Genomic DNA, 20,954 nt, shown 5'->3' with positions numbered 1-20,954 from the left:
TATAGTATGTTCCAGGGGACAGATGTAGGTTTATAGTATGTTCCATGGGACAGATGTAGGTTTATAGTATGTTCCAGGGGACAGATGTAGGTTTATAGTATGTTCCAGGGGACAGATGTGGACAGGTTTATAGTATGTTCCATGGGACAGATGTGGACAGGTTTATAGTATGTTCCATGGGACAGATGTGGACAGGTTTATAGTATGTTCCAGGGGACAGATGTGGACAGGTTTATAGTATGTTCCAGGAGACAGATGTGGACAGGTTTATAGTATGTTCCAGGGGACAGATGTAGGTTTATAGTATGTTCCAGGGGACAGATGTGGACAGGTTTATAGTACGTTCCAGGGGACAGATGTAGGTTTATAGTATGTTCCAGGGGACAGATGTGGACAGGTTTATAGTATGTTCCAGGGGACAGATGTAGGTTTATAGTATGTTCCAGGAGACAGATGTGAACAGGTTTATAGTATGTTCCAGGGGACAGATGTGGACAGGTTTATAGTACGTTCCAGGGGACAAATGTAGGTTTATAGTATGTTCCAGGGGACAGATGTGGACAGGTTTATAGTATGTTCCAGGGGACAGATGTAGGTTTATAGTATGTTCCAGGGGACAGATGTGGACAGGTTTATAGTATGTTCCAGGAGACAGATGTGGACAGGTTTATAGTATGTTCCAGGAGACAGATGTGGACAGGTTTATAGTATGTTCCAGGGGACAGATGTGGACAGGTTTGTAGTATGTTCCAGGGGACAGATGTGGACAGGTTTATAGTATGTTCCAGGGGACAGATGTGGACAGGTTTATAGTACGTTCCAGGGGACAGATGTAGGTTTATAGTATGTTCCAGGAGACAGATGTGGACAGGTTTATAGTATGTTCCAGGAGACAGATGTGGACAGGTTTATAGTATGTTCCAGGGGACAGATGTGGACAGGTTTATAGTGTGTTCCAGGAGACAGATGTGGACAGGTTTATAGTATGTTCCAGGAGACAGATGTTAACAGGTTTATAGTATGTTCCAGGAGACAGATGTGGACAGGTTTATAGTATGTTCCAGGGGACAGATGTAGCTTTATAGTATGTTCCAGGGGACAGATGTAGGTTTATAGTATGTTCCAGGGGACAGATGTAGGTTTATAGTATGTTCCAGGGGACAGATGTAGGTTTATAGTATGTTCCAGGGGACAGATGTAGGTTTATAGTATGTTCCAGGGGACAGATGTGGACAGGTTTATAGTATGTTCCAGGGGACAGATGTGGACAGGTTTATAGTATGTTCCAGGGGACAGATGTGGACAGGTTTATAGTATGTTCCAGGGGACAGATGTAGGTTTATAGTATGTTCCATGGGACAGATGTAGGTTTATAGTATGTTCCAGGGGACAGATGTAGGTTTATAGTATGTTCCAGGGGACAGATGTGGACAGGTTTATAGTATGTTCCATGGGACAGATGTGGACAGGTTTATAGTATGTTCCATGGGACAGATGTGGACAGGTTTATAGTATGTTCCAGGAGACAGATGTGGACAGGTTCATAGTATGTTCCAGGGAACAGATGTGGACAGGTTTATAGTATGTTCCAGGGGACAGATGTAGGTTTATAGTATGTTCCAGGGGACAGATGTGGACAGGTTTATAGTATTTTCCATGGGACAGATGTGGACAGGTTTATAGTATGTTCCAGGGGACAGATGTGGACAGGTTTATAGTATGTTCCAGGGGACAGATGTGGACAGGTTTATAGTATGTTCCAGGGGACAGATGTAGGTTTATAGTATGTTCCAGGGGACAGATGTGGACAGGTTTATAGTATTTTCCATGGGACAGATGTGGACAGGTTTATAGTATGTTCCAGGGGACAGATGTGGACAGGTTTATAGTATGTTCCAGGGGACAGATGTGGACAGGTTTATAGTATGTTCCAGAGGACAGATGTGGACAGGTTTATAGTATGTTCCATGGGACAGATGTAGGTTTATAGTATGTTCCAGGGGACAGATGTGGACAGGTTTATAGTATGTTCCATGGGACAGATGTGGACAGGTTTATAGTATGTTCCAGGGGACAGATGTGGACAGGTTTATAGTATGTTCCAGGGGACAGATGTGGACAGGTTTATAGTATGTTCCATGGGACAGATGTAGGTTTATAGTATGTTCCAGGAGACAGATGTGGACAGGTTTATAGTATGTTCCAGGAGACAGATGTGGACAGGTTTATAGTATGTTCCAGGGGACAGATGTAGCTTTATAGTATGTTCCAGGGGACAGATGTAGGTTTATAGTATGTTCCAGGAGACAGATGTGGACAGGTTTACAGTATGTTCCAGGGGACAGATGTAGGTTTATAGTATGTTCCAGGGGACAGATGTGGACAGGTTTATAGTATGTTCCAGGGGACAGATGTGGACAGGTTTATAGTATGTTCCAGGGGACAGATGTGGACAGGTTTATAGTATGTTCCAGGAGACAGATGTAGGTTTATAGTATGTTCCAGGAGACAGATGTGGACAGGTCTATAGTATGTTCCAGGAGACAGATGTAGGTTTATAGTATGTTCCAGGAGACAGATGTGGACAGGTTTATAGTATGTTCCAGGAGACAGATGTGGACAGGTTTATAGTATGTTCCAGGGGACCGATGTGGACAGGTTTATAGTATGTTCCAGGGGACAGATGTAGGTTTATAGTATGTTCCAGGATACAGATGTAGGTTTATAGTATGTTCCAGGAGACAGATGTGGACAGGTTTATAGTATGTTCCAGGGGACCGATGTGGAAAGGTTTATAGTATGTTCCAGGAGACAGATGTGGACAGGTTTATAGTATGTTCCAGGGGACAGATGTGGACAGGTTTATAGTATGTTCCAGGGGACAGATGTGGACAGGTTTATAGTATGTTCCAGGAGACAGATGTAGGTTTATAGTATGTTCCAGGAGCCAGATGTGGACAGGTTTATAGTATGTTCCAGGGGACAGATGTGGACAGGTTTATAGTATGTTCCAGGGGACAGATGTGGACAGGTTTATAGTATGTTCCAGGGGACAGATGTGGACAGGTTTATAGTATGTTCCAGGGGACAGATGTGGACAGGTTTATAGTATGTTCCAGGGGACAGATGTAGGTTTATAGTATGTTCCAAGAGACAGATGTGGACAGGTTTATAGTATGTTCCAGGGGACAGATGTGGACAGGTTTATAGTATGTTCCAGGAGACAGATGTGGACAGGTTTATAGTATGTTCCAGGGGACAGATGTGGACAGGTTTATAGTATGTTCCAGGGGACAGATGTGGACAGGTTTATAGTATGTTCCAGGGGACAGATGTAGGTTTATAGTATGTTCCAAGAGACAGATGTGGACAGGTTTATAGTATGTTCCAGGGGACAGATGTGGACAGGTTTATAATATGTTCCAGGAGACAGATGTGGACAGGTTTATAGTATGTTCCAGGGGACGGATGTGGACAGGTTTATAGTATGTTCCAGGGAACTGATGTGGACAGGTTTATAGTATGTTCCAGGGGACAGATGTGGACAGGTTTATAGTATGTTCCAGGGGACGGATGTGGACAGGTTTATAGTATGTTCCAGGGACAGATGTAGGTTTATAGTATGTTCCAGGAGACAGATGTAGGTTTATAGTATGTTCCAGGAGACAGATGTGGACAGGTTTATAGTATTTTCCAGGGGACAGATGTGGACAGGTTTATAGTATGTTCCAGGGGACAGATGTGGACAGGTTTATAGTATGTTCCAGGGGACAGACGTGGACAGGTTTATAGTATGTTCCAGGAGACAGATGTAGGTTTATAGTATGTTCCAGGAGACAGATGTGGGCAGGTTTATAGTATGTTCCAGGGGACAGATGTAGGTTTATAGTATGTTCCAGGGGACAGATGTAGGTTTATAGTATGTTCCAGGGGACAGATGTGGACAAGTTTATAGTATGTTCCAGGGGACAGATGTGGACAGGTTTATAGTATGTTCCAGGGGACAGACGTGGACAGGTTTATAGTATGTTCCAGGAGACAGATGTAGGTTTATAGTATGTTCCAGGAGACAGATGTGGGCAGGTTTATAGTATGTTCCAGGGGACAGATGTAGGTTTATAGTATGTTCCAGGGGACAGATGTTGACAGGTTTATAGTATGTTCCAGGGGACAGATGTGGACAGGTTTATAGTATGTTCCAGGAGACAGATGTGGACAGGTTTATAGTATGTTCCAGGAGACAGATGTAGGTTTATAGTATGTTCCAGGAGACAGATGTGGACAGGTTTATAGTATATTCCAGGGGACAGATGTAGGTTTATAGTATGTTCCAGGGGACAGATGTGGACAGGTTTATAGTATGTTCCAGGGGACAGATGTGGACAGGTTTATAGTATGTTCCAGGAGACAGATGTGGACAGGTTTATAGTATGTTCCAGGAGACAGATGTGGACAGGTTTATAGTATGTTCCAGGGGACAGATGTAGGTTTATAGTATGTTCCAGGGGACAGATGTGGACAGGTTTATAGTATGTTCCAGGAGACAGATGTGGACAGGTTTATAGTATGTTCCAGGGGACGGATGTGGACAGGTTTATAGTATGTTCCAGGGGACAGATGTAGGTTTATAGTATGTTCCAGGAGACAGATGTAGGTTTATAGTATGTTCCAGGGGACAGATGTGGACAGGTTTATAGTATGTTCCAGGAGACAGATGTGGACAGGTTTATAGTATGTTCCAGGGGACGGATGTGGACAGGTTTATAGTATGTTCCAGGGGACAGATGTAGGTTTATAGTATGTTCCAGGAGACAGATGTGGACAGGTTTATAGTATGTTCCAGGGGACCGATGTGGACAGGTTTATAGTATGTTCCAGGGGACAGATGTAGGTTTATAGTATGTTCCAGGAGACAGATGTAGGTTTATAGTATGTTCCAGGAGACAGATGTGGACAGGTTTATAGTATGTTCCAGGGGACCGATGTAGGTTTATAGTATGTTCCAGGAGACAGATGTGGACAGGTTTATAGTATGTTCCAGGAGACAGATGTAGGTTTATAGTATGTTCCAGGAGACAGATGTGGACAGGTTTATAGTATGTTCCAGGGGACAGATGTGGACAGGTTTATAGTATGTTCCAGGGGACAGATGTAGGTTTATAGTATGTTCCAGGGGACAGATGTAGGTCTATAGTATGTTCCAAGAGACAGATGTGGACAGGTTTATAGTATGTTCCAGGAGACAGATGTGGACAGGTTTATAGTATGTTCCAGGAGACAGATGTGGACAGGTTTATAGTATGTTCCAGGAGACAGATGTGGACAGGTTTATAGTATGTTCCAGGGGACGGATGTGGACAGGTTTATAGTATGTTCCAGGGGACAGATGTAGGTCTATAGTATGTTCCAAGAGACAGATGTGGACAGGTTTATAGTATGTTCCAGGAGACAGATGTGGACAGGTTTATAGTATGTTCCAGGGGACAGATGTGGACAGGTTTATAGTATGTTCCAGGGGACAGATGTGGACAGGTTTATAGTATGTTCCAGGGGACAGATGTGGACAGGTTTATAGTATGTTCCAGGGGACAGATGTAGGTTTATAGTATGTTCCAGGGGACAGATGTGGACAGGTTTATAGTATGTTCCAGGGGACAGATGTGGACAGGTTTATAGTATGTTCCAGGGGACAGATGTAGGTTTATAGTATGTTCCAAGAGACAGATGTGGACAGGTTTATAGTATGTTCCAGGAGACAGATGTGGACAGGTTTATAGTATGTTCCAGGAGAGAGATGTGGACAGGTTTATAGTATGTTCCAGGGGACGGATGTGGACAGGTTTATAGTATGGTCCAGGGGACAGATGTGGACAGGTTTATAGTATGTTCCATGGGACAGATGTAGGTTTATAGTATGTTCCAGGGGACAGATGTGGACAGGTTTATAGTATGTTCCAGGAGACAGATGTAGGTTTATAGTATGTTCCAGGAGACAGATGTGGACAGGTTTATAGTATGTTCCAGGGTACAGATGTAGGTTTATAGTATGTTCCAGGAGACAGATGTGGACAGGTTTATAGTATGTTCCAGGGGACAGATGTGGACAGGTTTATAGTATGTTCCAGGGGACAGATGTAGGTTTATAGTATGTTCCAGGAGACAGATGTGGACAGGTTTATAGTATGTTCCAGGGGACAGATGTAGGTTTATAGTATGTTCCAGGGGACAGATGTGGACAGGTTTATAGTATGTTCCAGGGGACAGATGTGGACAGGTTTATAGTATGTTCCAGGGGACAGATGTAGGTTTATAGTATGTTCCAGGGGACAGATTTGGACAGGTTTATAGTATGTTCCAGGGGACAGATGTAGGTTTATAGTATGTTCCAGGGGACAGATGTAGGTTTATAGTATGTTCCAGGGGACAGATGTGGACAGGTTTATAGTATGTTCCATGAGACAGATGTGGACAGGTTTATAGTATGTTCCAGGGGACAGATGTGGACAGGTTTATAGTATGTTCCATGAGACAGATGTGGACAGGTTTATAGTATGTTCCAGGGGACAGATGTGGACAGGTTTATAGTATGTTCCAGGAGACAGATGTGGACAGGTTTATAGTATGTTCCAGGGGACAGATGTGGACAGGTTTATAGTATGTTCCAGGAAACAGATGTGGACAGGTTTATAGTATGTTCCAGGGGACAGATGTGGACAGGTGTATTGTATGTTCCAGGAGACAGATGTGGACAGGTTTATAGTATGTTCCAGGGGACAGATGTAGGTTTATAGTATGTTCCAGGGGACAGATTTGGACAGGTTTATAGTATGTTCCATGGGACAGATGTGGACAGGTTTATAGTATGTTCCAGGGGACAGATGTAGGTTTATAGTATGTTCCAGGGGACAGATGTAGGTTTATAGTATGTTCCAGGAGACAGATGTGGACAGGTTTATAGTATGTTCCAGGAGACAGATGTGGACAGGTTTATAGTATTTTCCAGGGGACAGATGTAGGTTTATAGTATGTTCCAGGGGACAGATGTGGACAGGTTTATAGTATGTTCCAGGGTACAGATGTAGGTTTATAGTATGTTCCAGGGGACAGATGTGGACAGGTTTATAGTATTTTCCAGGGGACAGATGTAGGTTTATAGTATGTTCCAGGGGACAGATGTGGACAGGTTTATAGTATGTTCCAGGGTACAGATGTAGGTCTATAGTATGTTCCAGGGGACAGATGTAGGTTTATAGTATGTTCCAGGAGACAGATGTAGGTTTATAGTATGTTCCAGGAGACAGATGTGGACAGGTTTATAGTATGTTCCAGGGGACAGATGTGGACAGGTTTATAGTATGTTCCAGGGGACAGATGTGGACAGGTTTATAGTATGTTCCAGGAGACAGATGTGGACAGGTTTATAGTATGTTCCATGGGACAGATGTAGGTTTATAGTATGTTCCATGGGACAAATGTGGACAGGTTTATAGTATGTTCCAGGGGACAGATGTGGACAGGTTTATAGTATGTTCCAGGAGACAGATGTGGACAGGTTTATAGTATGTTCCAGGGGACAGATGTAGGTTTATAGTATGTTCCATGGGACAGATGTGGACAGGTTTATAGTATGTTCCAGGAGACAGATGTGGACAGGTTTATAGTATGTTCCAGTGCACAGATGTGGACAGGTTTATAGTATGTTCCAGGGGACAGATGTGGACAGGTTTATAGTATGTTCCAGGGGACAGATGTAGGTTTATAGTATGTTCCAGGGGACAGATGTGGACAGGTTTACAGTATGTTCCAGGGGACAGATGTAGGTTTATAGTATGTTCCAGGGGACAGATTTGGACAGGTTTATAGTATGTTCCAGGAGACAGATGTGGACAGGTTTATAGTATGTTCCAGGGGACAGATGTGGACAGGTTTATAGTATGTTCCAGGGGACAGATGTGGACAGGTTTATAGTATGTTCCAGGGGACAGATGTGGACAGGTTTATAGTATGTTCCATGGGACAGATGTGGACAGGTTTATAGTATGTTCCAGGAGACAGATGTGGACAGGTTTATAGTATGTTCCAGGGGACAGATGTGGACAGGTTTATAGTATGTTCCAGGGGACAGATGTGGACAGGTTTATAGTATGTTCCAGGGGACAGATGTGGACAGGTTTATAGTATGTTCCAGGGGACAGATGTGGACAGGTTTATAGTATGTTCCAGGGGACAGATGTGGACAGGTTTATAGTATGTTCCAGGGGACAGATGTGGACAGGTTTATAGTATGTTCCAGGGGACAGATGTAGGTTTATAGTATGTTCCAGGGGACAGATTTGGACAGGTTTATAGTATGTTCCAGGGGACAGATGTAGGTTTATAGTATGTTCCAGGGGACAGATTTGGACAGGTTTATAGTATGTTCCAGGGGACAGATGTGGACAGGTTTATAGTATGTTCCAGGGGACAGATGTGGACAGGTTTATAGTATGTTCCATGGGACAGATGTGGACAGGTTTATAGTATGTTCCAGGAGACAGATGTGGACAGGTTTATAGTATGTTCCAGGGGACAGATGTGGACAGGTTTATAGTATGTTCCAGGGGACAGATGTAGGTTTATAGTATGTTCCAGGGCACAGATGTGGACAGGTTTATAGTATGTTCCAGGAGACAGATGTGGACAGGTTTATAGTATGTTCCAGGGGACAGATGTGGACAGGTTTATAGTATGTTCCAGGGGACAGATGTAGGTTTATAGTATGTTCCAGGGGACAGATGTGGACAGGTTTATAGTATGTTCCAGGGGACAGATGTAGGTTTGTAGTATGTTCCAGGGGACAGATGTGGACAGGTTTATAGTATGTTCCAGGGGACAGATGTAGGTTTATAGTATGTTCCAGGGGACAGATGTGGACAGGTTTATAGTATGTTCCAGGGGACAGATGTAGGTTTATAGTATGTTCCAGGGGACAGATGTGGACAGGTTTATAGTATGTTCCAGGGGACAGATGTGGACAGGTTTATAGTATGTTCCAGGGGACAGATGTAGGTTTATAGTATGTTCCAGGAGACAGATGTGGACAGGTTTATAGTATGTTCCAGGGGACCGATGTGGACAGGTTTATAGTATGTTCCAGGGGACAGATGTAGGTTTATAGTATGTTCCAGGGGACAGATGTGGACAGGTTTATAGTATGTTCCAGGAGACAGATGTGGACAGGTTTATAGTATGTTCCAGGGGACAGATGTGGACAGGTTTATAGTATGTTCCAGGGGACAGATGTGGACAGGTTTATAGTATGTTCCAGGGGACAGATGTGGACAGGTTTATAGTATGTTCCAGGGGACAGATGTAGGTTTATAGTATGTTCCAGGGCACAGATGTGGACAGGTTTATAGTATGTTCCAGGGGACAGATGTAGGTTTATAGTATGTTCCAGGGGACAGATGTAGGTTTATAGTATGTTCCAGGGGACAGATGTGGACAGGTTTATAGTATGTTCCAGGGGACAGATGTGGACAGGTTTATAGTATGTTCCAGGGGACAGATGTGGACAGGTTTATAGTATGTTCCAGGGGACAGATGTGGACAGGTTTATAGTATGTTCCAGGGGACAGATGTAGGTTTATAGTATGTTCCAGGGGACAGATGTGGACAGGTTTATAGTATGTTCCAGGAGACAGATGTGGACAGGTTTATAGTATGTTCCAGGGGACAGATGTAGCTTTATAGTATGTTCCAGGGGACAGATGTAGGTTTATAGTATGTTCCAGGGGACAGATGTGGACAGGTTTATAGTATGTTCCAGGGGACAGATGTGGACAGGTTTATAGTATGTTCCAGGGGACAGATGTGGACAGGTTTATAGTATGTTCCAGGGGACAGATGTAGGTTTATAGTATGTTCCAGGGGACAGATGTAGGTTTATAGTATGTTCCAGGAGACAGATGTGGACAGGTTTATAGTATGTTCCAGGAGACAGATGTGGACAGGTTTATAGTATGTTCCAGCAGACAGATGTAGGTTTATAGTATGTTCCAGGGGACGGATGTGGACAGGTTTATAGTATGTTCCAGGGGACAGATGTGGACAGGTTTATAGTATGTTCCAGGGGACAGATGTGGACAGGTTTATAGTATGTTCCAGGGGACGGATGTGGACAGGTTTATAGTATGGTCCAGGAGACAGATGTAGGTTTATAGTATGTTCCAGGGGACAGATGTAGGTTTATAGTATGTTCCAGGGGACAGATGTGGACAGGTTTATAGTATGTTCCAGGGGACAGATGTAGGTTTATAGTATGTTCCAGGGGACAGATGTGGACAGGTTTATAGTATGTTCCAGGGGACAGATGTGGACAGGTTTATAGTATGTTCCAGGAGACAGATGTGGACAGGTTTATAGTATGTTCCAGGGGACGGATGTGGACAGGTTTATAGTATGGTCCAGGGGACAGATGTAGGTTTATAGTATGTTCCAGGGGACAGATGTAGGTTTATAGTATGTTCCAGGAGACAGATGTAGGTTTATAGTATGTTCCAGGAGACAGATGTGGACAGGTTTATAGTATGTTCCAGGAGACAGATGTAGGTTTATAGTATGTTCCAGGGGACAGATGTGGACAGGTTTATAGTATGTTCCAGGAGACAGATGTAGGTTTATAGTATGTTCCAGGGGACAGATGTGGACAGGTTTATAGTATGTTCCAGGAGACAGATGTGGACAGGTTTATAGTATGTTCCAGGGGACAGATGTGGACAGGTTTATAGTATGTTCCAGGGGACAGATGTAGGTTTATAGTATGTTCCAGGAGACAGATGTAGGTTTATAGTATGTTCCAGGAGACAGATGTGGACAGGTTTATAGTATGTTCCAGGGGACAGATGTGGACAGGTTTATAGTATGTTCCAGGAGACAGATGTGGACAGGTTTATAGTATGTTCCAGGGGACAGATGTGGACAGGTTTATAGTATGTTCCAGGAGACAGATGTAGGTTTATAGTATGTTCCAGGAGACAGATGTAGGTTTATAGTATGTTCCAGGGGACAGATGTGGACAGGTTTATAGTATGTTCCAGGGGACAGATGTGGACAGGTTTATAGTATGGTCCAGGGGACAGATGTAGGTTTATAGTATGTTCCAGGGGACAGATGTAGGTTTATAGTATGTTCCAGGAGACAGATGTAGGTTTATAGTATGTTCCAGGAGACAGATGTGGACAGGTTTATAGTATGTTCCAGGAGACAGATGTAGGTTTATAGTATGTTCCAGGGGACAGATGTGGACAGGTTTATAGTATGTTCCAGGAGACAGATGTAGGTTTATAGTATGTTCCAGGGGACAGATGTGGACAGGTTTATAGTATGTTCCAGGAGACAGATGTGGACAGGTTTATAGTATGTTCCAGGGGACAGATGTGGACAGGTTTATAGTATGTTCCAGGAGACAGATGTGGACAGGTTTATAGTATGTTCCAGGGGACAGATGTGGACAGGTTTATAGTATGTTCCAGGAGACAGATGTAGGTTTATAGTATGTTCCAGGAGACAGATGTAGGTTTATAGTATGTTCCAGGAGACAGATGTGGACAGGTTTATAGTATGTTCCAGGAGACAGATGTGGACAGGTTTATAGTATGTTCCAGGGGACAGATGTGGACAGGTTTATAGTATGTTCCAGGGGACAGATGTAGGTTTATAGTATGTTCCAGGGGACAGATGTGGACAGGTTTATAGTATGTTCCAGGAGACAGATGTGGACAGGTTTATAGTATGTTCCAGGGGACAGATGTGGACAGGTTTATAGTATGTTCCAGGGGACAGATGTGGACAGGTTTATAGTATGTTCCAGGGGACAGATGTGGACAGGTTTATAGTATGTTCCAGGAGACAGATGTGGACAGGTTTATAGTATGTTCCAGGGGACAGATGTGGACAGGTTTATAGTATGTTCCAGGGGACAGATGTGGACAGGTTTATAGTATGTTCCAGGGGACAGATGTGGACAGGTTTATAGTATGTTCCAGGGGACAGATGTGGACAGGTTTATAGTATGTTCCAGGGGACAGATGTAGGTTTATAGTATGTTCCAGGAGACAGATGTGGACAGGTTTATAGTATGTTCCAGGAGACAGATGTGGACAGGTTTATAGTATGTTCCAGGAGACAGATGTGGACAGGTTTATAGTATGTTCCAGGGGACAGATGTGGACAGGTTTATAGTATGTTCCAGGGGACAGATGTAGGTTTATAGTATGTTCCAGGAGACAGATGTGGACAGGTTTATAGTATGTTCCAGGGGACAGATGTGGACAGGTTTATAGTATGTTACAGGGGACAGATGTAGGTTTATAGTATGTTCCAGGAGACAGATGTGGACAGGTTTATAGTATGTTCCAGGGGACAGATGTGGACAGGTTTATAGTATGTTCCAGGGGACAGATGTGGACAGGTTTATAGTATGTTCCAGGGGACAGATGTGGACAGTTTTATAGTATGTTCCAGGGGACAGATGTGGACAGGTTTATAGTATGTTCCAGGGGACAGATGTGGACAGGTTTATAGTATGTTCCAGGAGACAGATGTAGGTTTATAGTATGTTCCAGGAGACAGATGTGGACAGGTTTATAGTATGTTCCAGGGGACAGATGTGGACAGGTTTATAGTATGTTCCAGGGGACAGATGTAGGTTTATAGTATGTTCCAGGAGACAGATGTAGGTTTATAGTATGTTCCAGGAGACAGATGTGGACAGGTTTATAGTATGTTCCAGGGGACAGATGTGGACAGGTTTATAGTATGTTCCAGGGGACAGATGTGGACAGGTTTATAGTATGTTCCAGGGGACAGATGTAGGTTTATAGTATGTTCCAGGGGACAGATGTGGACAGGTTTATAGTATGTTCCAGGAGACAGATGTGGACAGGTTTATAGTATGTTCCAGGGGACAGATGTAGCTTTATAGTATGTTCCAGGGGACAGATGTAGGTTTATAGTATGTTCCAGGGGACAGATGTGGACAGGTTTATAGTATGTTCCAGGGGACAGATGTGGACAGGTTTATAGTATGTTCCAGGGGACAGATGTGGACAGGTTTATAGTATGTTCCAGGGGACAGATGTAGGTTTATAGTATGTTCCAGGAGACAGATGTAGGTTTATAGTATGTTCCAGGAGACAGATGTGGACAGGTTTATAGTATGTTCCAGGAGACAGATGTAGGTTTATAGTATGTTCCAGGGGACAGATGTGGACAGGTTTATAGTATGTTCCAGGAGACAGATGTAGGTTTATAGTATGTTCCAGGGGACAGATGTGGACAGGTTTATAGTATGTTCCAGGGGACGGATGTGGACAGGTTTATAGTATGTTCCAGGAGACAGATGTGGACAGGTTTATAGTATGTTCCAGGAGACAGATGTAGGTTTATAGTATGTTCCAGGAGACAGATGTAGGTTTATAGTATGTTCCAGGGGACAGATGTGGACAGGTTTATAGTATGTTCCAGGAGACAGATGTAGGTTTATAGTATGTTCCAGGGGACAGATGTGGACAGGTTTATAGTATGTTCCAGGAGACAGATGTGGACAGGTTTATAGTATGTTCCAGGGGACAGATGTAGGTTTATAGTATGTTCCAGGGGACAGATGTGGACAGGTTTATAGTATGTTCCAGGGGACAGATGTAGGTTTATTGTATGTTCCAGGAGACAGATGTAGGTTTATAGTATGTTCCAGGAGACAGATGTGGACAGGTTTATAGTATGTTCCAGGGGACAGATGTGGACAGGTTTATAGTATGTTCCAGGAGACAGATGTGGACAGGTTTATAGTATGTTCCAGGGGACAGATGTGGACAGGTTTATAGTATGTTCCAGGAGACAGATGTAGGTTTATAGTATGTTCCAGGAGACAGATGTAGGTTTATAGTATGTTCCAGGGGACAGATGTAGGTTTATAGTATGTTCCAGGGGACAGATGTGGACAGGTTTATAGTATGTTCCAGGGGACAGATGTAGGTTTATAGTATGTTCCAGGGGACAGATGTGGACAGGTTTATAGTATGTTCCAGGGGACAGATGTAGGTTTATTGTATGTTCCAGGAGACAGATGTAGGTTTATAGTATGTTCCAGGGGACAGATGTGGACAGGTTTATAGTATGTTCCAGGGGACAGATGTGGACAGGTTTATAGTATGTTCCAGGAGACAGATGTGGACAGGTTTATAGTATGTTCCAGGGGACAGATGTAGGTTTATAGTATGTTCCAGGGGACAGATGTGGACAGGTTTATAGTATGTTCCAGGAGACAGATGTGGACAGGTTTATAGTATGTTCCAGGGGACAGATGTGGACAGGTTTATAGTATGTTCCAGGGGACAGATGTGGACAGGTTTATAGTATGTTCCAGGGGACAGATGTGGACAGGTTTATAGTATGTTCCAGGAGACAGATGTGGACAGGTTTATAGTATGTTCCAGGGGACAGATGTGGACAGGTTTATAGTATGTTCCAGGGGACAGATGTGGACAGGTTTATAGTATGTTCCAGGGGACAGATGTAGGTTTATAGTATGTTCCAGGAGACAGATGTGGACAGGTTTATAGTATGTTCCAGGAGACAGATGTGGACAGGTTTATAGTATGTTCCAGGAGACAGATGTGGACAGGTTTATAGTATGTTCCAGGGGACAGATGTGGACAGGTTTATAGTATGTTCCAGGGGACAGATGTAGGTTTATAGTATGTTCCAGGAGACAGATGTGGACAGGTTTATAGTATGTTCCAGGGGACAGATGTGGACAGGTTTATAGTATGTTCCAGGGGACAGATGTGGACAGGTTTATAGTATGTTCCAGGGGACAGATGTGGACAGTTTTATAGTATGTTCCAGGGGACAGATGTGGACAGGTTTATAGTATGTTCCAGGGGACAGATGTGGACAGGTTTATAGTATGTTCCAGGAGACAGATGTAGGTTTATAGTATGTTCCAGGAGACAGATGTGGACAGGTTTATAGTATGTTCCAGGGGACAGATGTGGACAGGTTTATAGTATGTTCCAGGAGACAGATGTGGACAGGTTTATAGTATGTTCCAGGAGACAGATGTGGACAGGTTTATAGTATGTTCCAGGGGACAGATGTAGGTTTATAGTATGTTCCAGGGGACAGATGTGGACAGGTTTATAGTATGTTCCAGGGGACAGATGTGGACAGGTTTATAGTATGTTCCAGGGGACAGATGTAGGTTTATAGTATGTTCCAGGAGACAGATGTAGGTTTATATTATGTTCCAGGAGACAGATGTGGACAGGTTTATAGTATGTTCCAGGGGACAGATGTGGACAGGTTTATAGTATGTTCCAGGGGACAGATGTGGACAGGTTTATAGTATGTTCCAGGGGACAGATGTAGGTTTATAGTATGTTCCAGGGGACAGATGTGGACAGGTTTATAGTATGTTCCAGGAGACAGATGTGGACAGGTTTATAGTATGTTCCAGGGGACAGATGTAGCTTTATAGTATGTTCCAGGGGACAGATGTAGGTTTATAGTATGTTCCAGGGGACAGATGTGGACAGGTTTATAGTATGTTCCAGGGGACAGATGTGGACAGGTTTATAGTATGTTCCAGGGGACAGATGTGGACAGGTTTATAGTATGTTCCAGGAGACAGATGTTGACAGGTTTATAGTATGTTCCAGGGGACAGATGTGGACAGGTTTATAGTATGTTCCAGGGGACAGATGTGGACAGGTTTATAGTATGTTCCAGGGGACAGATGTGGACAGGTTTATAGTATGTTCCAGGGGACAGATGTAGGTTTATAGTATGTTCCAGGGGACAGATGTAGGTTTATAGTATGTTCCAGGAGACAGATGTGGACAGGTTTATAGTATGTTCCAGGAGACAGATGTGGACAGGTTTATAGTATGTTCCAGGAGACAGATGTGGACAGGTTTATAGTATGTTCCAGGGGACAGATGTAGGTTTATAGTATGTTCCAGGGGACAGATGTAGGTTTATAGTATGTTCCAGGGGACAGATGTAGGTTTATAGTATGTTCCAGGGGACAGATGTGGACAGGTTTATAGTATGTTCCAGGGGACGGATGTGGACAGGTTTATAGTATGGTCCAGGAGACAGATGTAGGTTTATAGTATGTTCCAGGGGACAGATGTGGACAGGTTTATAGTATGTTCCAGGGGACAGATGTGGACAGGTTTATAGTATGTTCCAGGGGACAGATGTGGACAGGTTTATAGTATGTTCCAGGGGACAGATGTGGACAGGTTTATAGTATGTTCCAGGGGACAGATGTGGACAGGTTTATAGTATGTTCCAGGAGACAGATGTGGACAGGTTTATAGTATGTTCCAGGGGACGGATGTGGACAGGTTTATAGTATGGTCCAGGGGACAGATGTAGGTTTATAGTATGTTCCAGGGGACAGATGTAGGTTTATAGTATGTTCCAGGAGACAGATGTGGACAGGTTTATAGTATGTTCCAGGAGACAGATGTGGACAGGTTTATAGTATGTTCCAGGGGACAGATGTAGGTTTATAGTATGTTCCAGGGGACAGATGTGGACAGGTTTATAGTATGTTCCAGGAGACAGATGTAGGTTTATAGTATGTTCCAGGGGACAGATGTGGACAGGTTTATAGTATGTTCCAGGAGACAGATGTGGACAGGTTTATAGTATGTTCCAGGGGACAGATGTGGACAGGTTTATAGTATGTTCCAGGGGACAGATGTAGGTTTATAGTATGTTCCAGGAGACAGATGTAGGTTTATAGTATGTTCCAGGAGACAGATGTGGACAGGTTTATAGTATGTTCCAGGGGACAGATGTGGACAGGTTTATAGTATGTTCCAGGAGACAGATGTGGACAGGTTTATAGTATGTTCCAGGGGACAGATGTGGACAGGTTTATAGTATGTTCCAGGGGACAGATGTAGGTTTATAGTATGTTCCAGGAGACAGATGTAGGTTTATAGTATGTTCCAGGAGACAGATGTGGACAGGTTTATAGTATGTTAAAGGGGACAGATGTGGGCAGGTTTATAGTATGTTCCAGGGGACAGATGTGGACAGGTTTATAGTATGTTCCAGGGGACAGATGTGGACAGGTTTATAGTATGTTCCAGGAGACAGATGTGGACAGGTTTATAGTATGTTCCAGGGGACGGATGTGGACAGGTTTATAGTATGGTCCAGGGGACAGATGTAGGTTTATAGTATGTTCCAGGGGACAGATGTAGGTTTATAGTATGTTCCAGGAGACAGATGTGGACAGGTTTATAGTATGGTCCAGGGGACAGATGTAGGTTTATAGTATGTTCCAGGAGACAGATGTAGGTTTATAGTATGTTCCAGGAGACAGATGTGGACAGGTTTATAGTATGTTCCAGGAGACAGATGTAGGTTTATAGTATGTTCCAGGAGACAGATGTAGGTTTATAGTATGTTCCAGGGGACAGATGTGGACAGGTTTATAGTATGTTCCAGGAGACAGATGTGGACAGGTTTATAGTATGTTCCAGGGGACAGATGTAGGTTTATAGTATGTTCCAGGAGACAGATGTAGGTTTATAGTATGTTCCAGGAGACAGATGTGGACAGGTTTATAGTATGTTCCAGGGGACAGATGTGGACAGGTTTATAGTATGTTCCAGGAGACAGATGTGGACAGGTTTATAATATGTTCCAGGGGACAGATGTGGACAGGTTTATAGTATGTTCCAGGAGACAGATGTAGGTTTATAGTATGTTCCAGGAGACAGATGTAGGTTTATAGTATGTTCCAGGAGACAGATGTGGACAGGTTTATAGTATGTTCCAGGAGACAGATGTGGACAGGTTTATAGTATGTTCCAGGGGACAGATGTAGGTTTATAGTATGTTCCAGGGGACAGATGTGGACAGGTTTATAGTATGTTCCAGGAGACAGATGTGGACAGGTTTATAGTATGTTCCAGGGGACAGATGTGGACAGGTTTATAGTATGTTCCAGGGGACAGATGTGGACAGGTTTATAGTATGTTCCAGGGGACAGATGTGGACAGGTTTATAGTATGTTCCAGGAGACAGATGTGGACAGGTTTATAGTATGTTCCAGGGGACAGATGTGGACAGGTTTATAGTATGTTCCAGGGGACAGATGTGGACAGGTTTATAGTATGTTCCAGGGGACAGATGTAGGTTTATAGTATGTTCCAGGAGACAGATGTGGACAGGTTTATAGTATGTTCCAGGAGACAGATGTGGACAGGTTTATAGTATGTTCCAGGAGACAGATGTGGACAGGTTTATAGTATGTTCCAGGGGACAGATGTGGACAGGTTTATAGTATGTTCCAGGGGACAGATGTAGGTTTATAGTATGTTACAGGAGACAGATGTGGACAGGTTTATAGTATGTTCCAGGGGACAGATGTGGACAGGTTTATAGTATGTTCCAGGGGACAGATGTGGACAGGTTTATAGTATGTTCCAGGGGACAGATGTGGACAGTTTTATAGTATGTTCCAGCGGACAGATGTGGACAGGTTTATAGTATGTTCCAGGGGACAGATGTGGACAGGTTTATAGTATGTTCCAGGAGACAGATGTAGGTTTATAGTATGTTCCAGGAGACAGATGTGGACAGGTTTATAGTATGTTCCAGGGGACAGATGTGGACAGGTTTATAGTATGTTCCAGGAGACAGATGTGGACAGGTTTATAGTATGTTCCAGGAGACAGATGTGGACAGGTTTATAGTATGTTCCAGGGGACAGATGTAGGTTTATAGTATGTTCCAGGGGACAGATGTGGACAGGTTTATAGTATGTTCCAGGGGACAGATGTGGACAGGTTTATAGTATGTTCCAGGGGACAGATGTGGACAGGTTTATAGTATGTTCCAGGGGACAGATGTAGGTTTATAGTATGTTCCAGGAGACAGATGTAGGTTTATAGTATGTTCCAGGAGACAGATGTGGACAGGTTTATAGTATGTTCCAGGGGACAGATGTGGACAGGTTTATAGTATGTTCCAGGAGACAGATGTGGACAGGTTTATAGTATGTTCCAGGAGACAGATGTGGACAGGTTTATAGTATGTTCCAGGGGACAGATGTGGACAGGTTTATAGTATGTTCCAGGGGACAGATGTGGACAGGTTTATAGTATGTTCCAGGGGACAGATGTGGACAGGTTTATAGTATGTTCCAGGAGACAGATGTGGACAGGTTTATAGTATGTTCCAGGGGACAGATGTGGACAGGTTTATAGTATGTTCCAGGGGACAGATGTGGACAGGTTTATAGTATGTTCCAGGGGACAGATGTAGGTTTATAGTATGTTCCAGGAGACAGATGTGGACAGGTTTATAGTATGTTCCAGGAGACAGATGTGGACAGGTTTATAGTATGTTCCAGGAGACAGATGTGGACAGGTTTATAGTATGTTCCAGGGGACAGATGTGGACAGGTTTATAGTATGTTCCAGGGGACAGATGTAGGTTTATAGTATGTTCCAGGAGACAGATGTGGACAGGTTTATAGTATGTTCCAGGGGACAGATGTGGACAGGTTTATAGTATGTTCCAGGGGACAGATGTGGACAGGTTTATAGTATGTTCCAGGGGACAGATGTGGACAGTTTTATAGTATGTTCCAGGGGACAGATGTGGACAGGTTTATAGTATGTTCCAGGGGACAGATGTGGACAGGTTTATAGTATGTTCCAGGAGACAGATGTAGGTTTATAGTATGTTCCAGGAGACAGATGTGGACAGGTTTATAGTATGTTCCAGGAGACAGATGTGGACAGGTTTATAGTATGTTCCAGGGGACAGATGTGGACAGGTTTATAGTATGTTCCAGGAGACAGATGTGGACAGGTTTATAGTATGTTCCAGGAGACAGATGTGGACAGGTTTATAGTATGTTCCAGGGGACAGATGTAGGTTTATAGTATGTTCCAGGGGACAGATGTAGGTTTATAGTATGTTCCAGGGGACAGATGTGGACAGGTTTATAGTATGTTCCAGGGGACAGATGTGGACAGGTTTATAGTATGTTCCAGGGGACAGATGTAGGTTTATAGTATGTTCCAGGAGACAGATGTAGGTTTATAGTATGTTCCAGGAGACAGATGTGGACAGGTTTATAGTATGTTCCAGGGGACAGATGTGGACAGGTTTATAGTATGTTCCAGGAGACAGATGTGGACAGGTTTATAGTATGTTCCAGGAGACAGATGTGGACAGGTTTATAGTATGTTCCAGGGGACAGATGTAGGTTTATAGTATGTTCCAGGGGACAGATGTGGACAGGTTTATAGTATGTTCCAGGGGACAGATGTGGACAGGTTTATAGTATGTTCCAGGGGACAGATGTGGACAGGTTTATAGTATGTTCCAGGGGACAGATGTAGGTTTATAGTATGTTCCAGGAGACAGATGTAGGTTTATAGTATGTTCCAGGAGACAGATGTGGACAGGTTTATAGTATGTTCCAGGGGACAGATGTGGACAGGTTTATAGTATGTTCCAGGAGACAGATGTGGACAGGTTTATAGTATGTTCCAGGAGACAGATGTGGACAGGTTTATAGTATGTTCCAGGGGACAGATGTAGGTTTATAGTATGTTCCAGGGGACAGATGTGGACAGGTTTATAGTATGTTCCAGGAGACAGATGTGGACAGGTTTATAGTATGTTCCAGGGGACAGATGTAGGTTTATAGTATGTTCCAGGGGACAGATGTAGGTTTATAGTATGTTCCAGGGGACAGATGTGGACAGGTTTATAGTATGTTCCAGGAGACAGATGTGGACAGGTTTATAGTATGTTCCAGGGGACAGATGTGGACAGGTTTATAGTATGTTCCAGGAGACAGATGTGGACAGGTTTATAGTATGTTCCAGGGGACAGATGTAGGTTTATAGTATGTTCCAGGGGACAGA

At 43.5% G+C, this 20,954-nt stretch overlaps 1 protein-coding gene across 1 annotated transcript in view; it reads left to right on the top strand.

Moving 5' to 3' along the window:
- The window catches only part of atp1b2a (ATPase Na+/K+ transporting subunit beta 2a), a gene marked incomplete at both ends in the record, with an annotated part of 170,757 nt that overhangs the window by 92,653 nt on the left and 57,150 nt on the right, over positions 1–20,954 (top strand). The gene's annotated exons all lie outside the window — the stretch shown is intronic.

The sequence above is a fragment of the Telmatherina bonti genome (assembly GCF_933228915.1).
Source record: "Telmatherina bonti genome assembly, chromosome: 18".
Lineage (NCBI taxonomy): Eukaryota > Metazoa > Chordata > Actinopteri > Atheriniformes > Telmatherinidae > Telmatherina > Telmatherina bonti.
The sequence above is the reverse complement of the archived record's forward strand: the minus strand, read 5'-3'. Positions and strand labels throughout refer to the sequence as shown.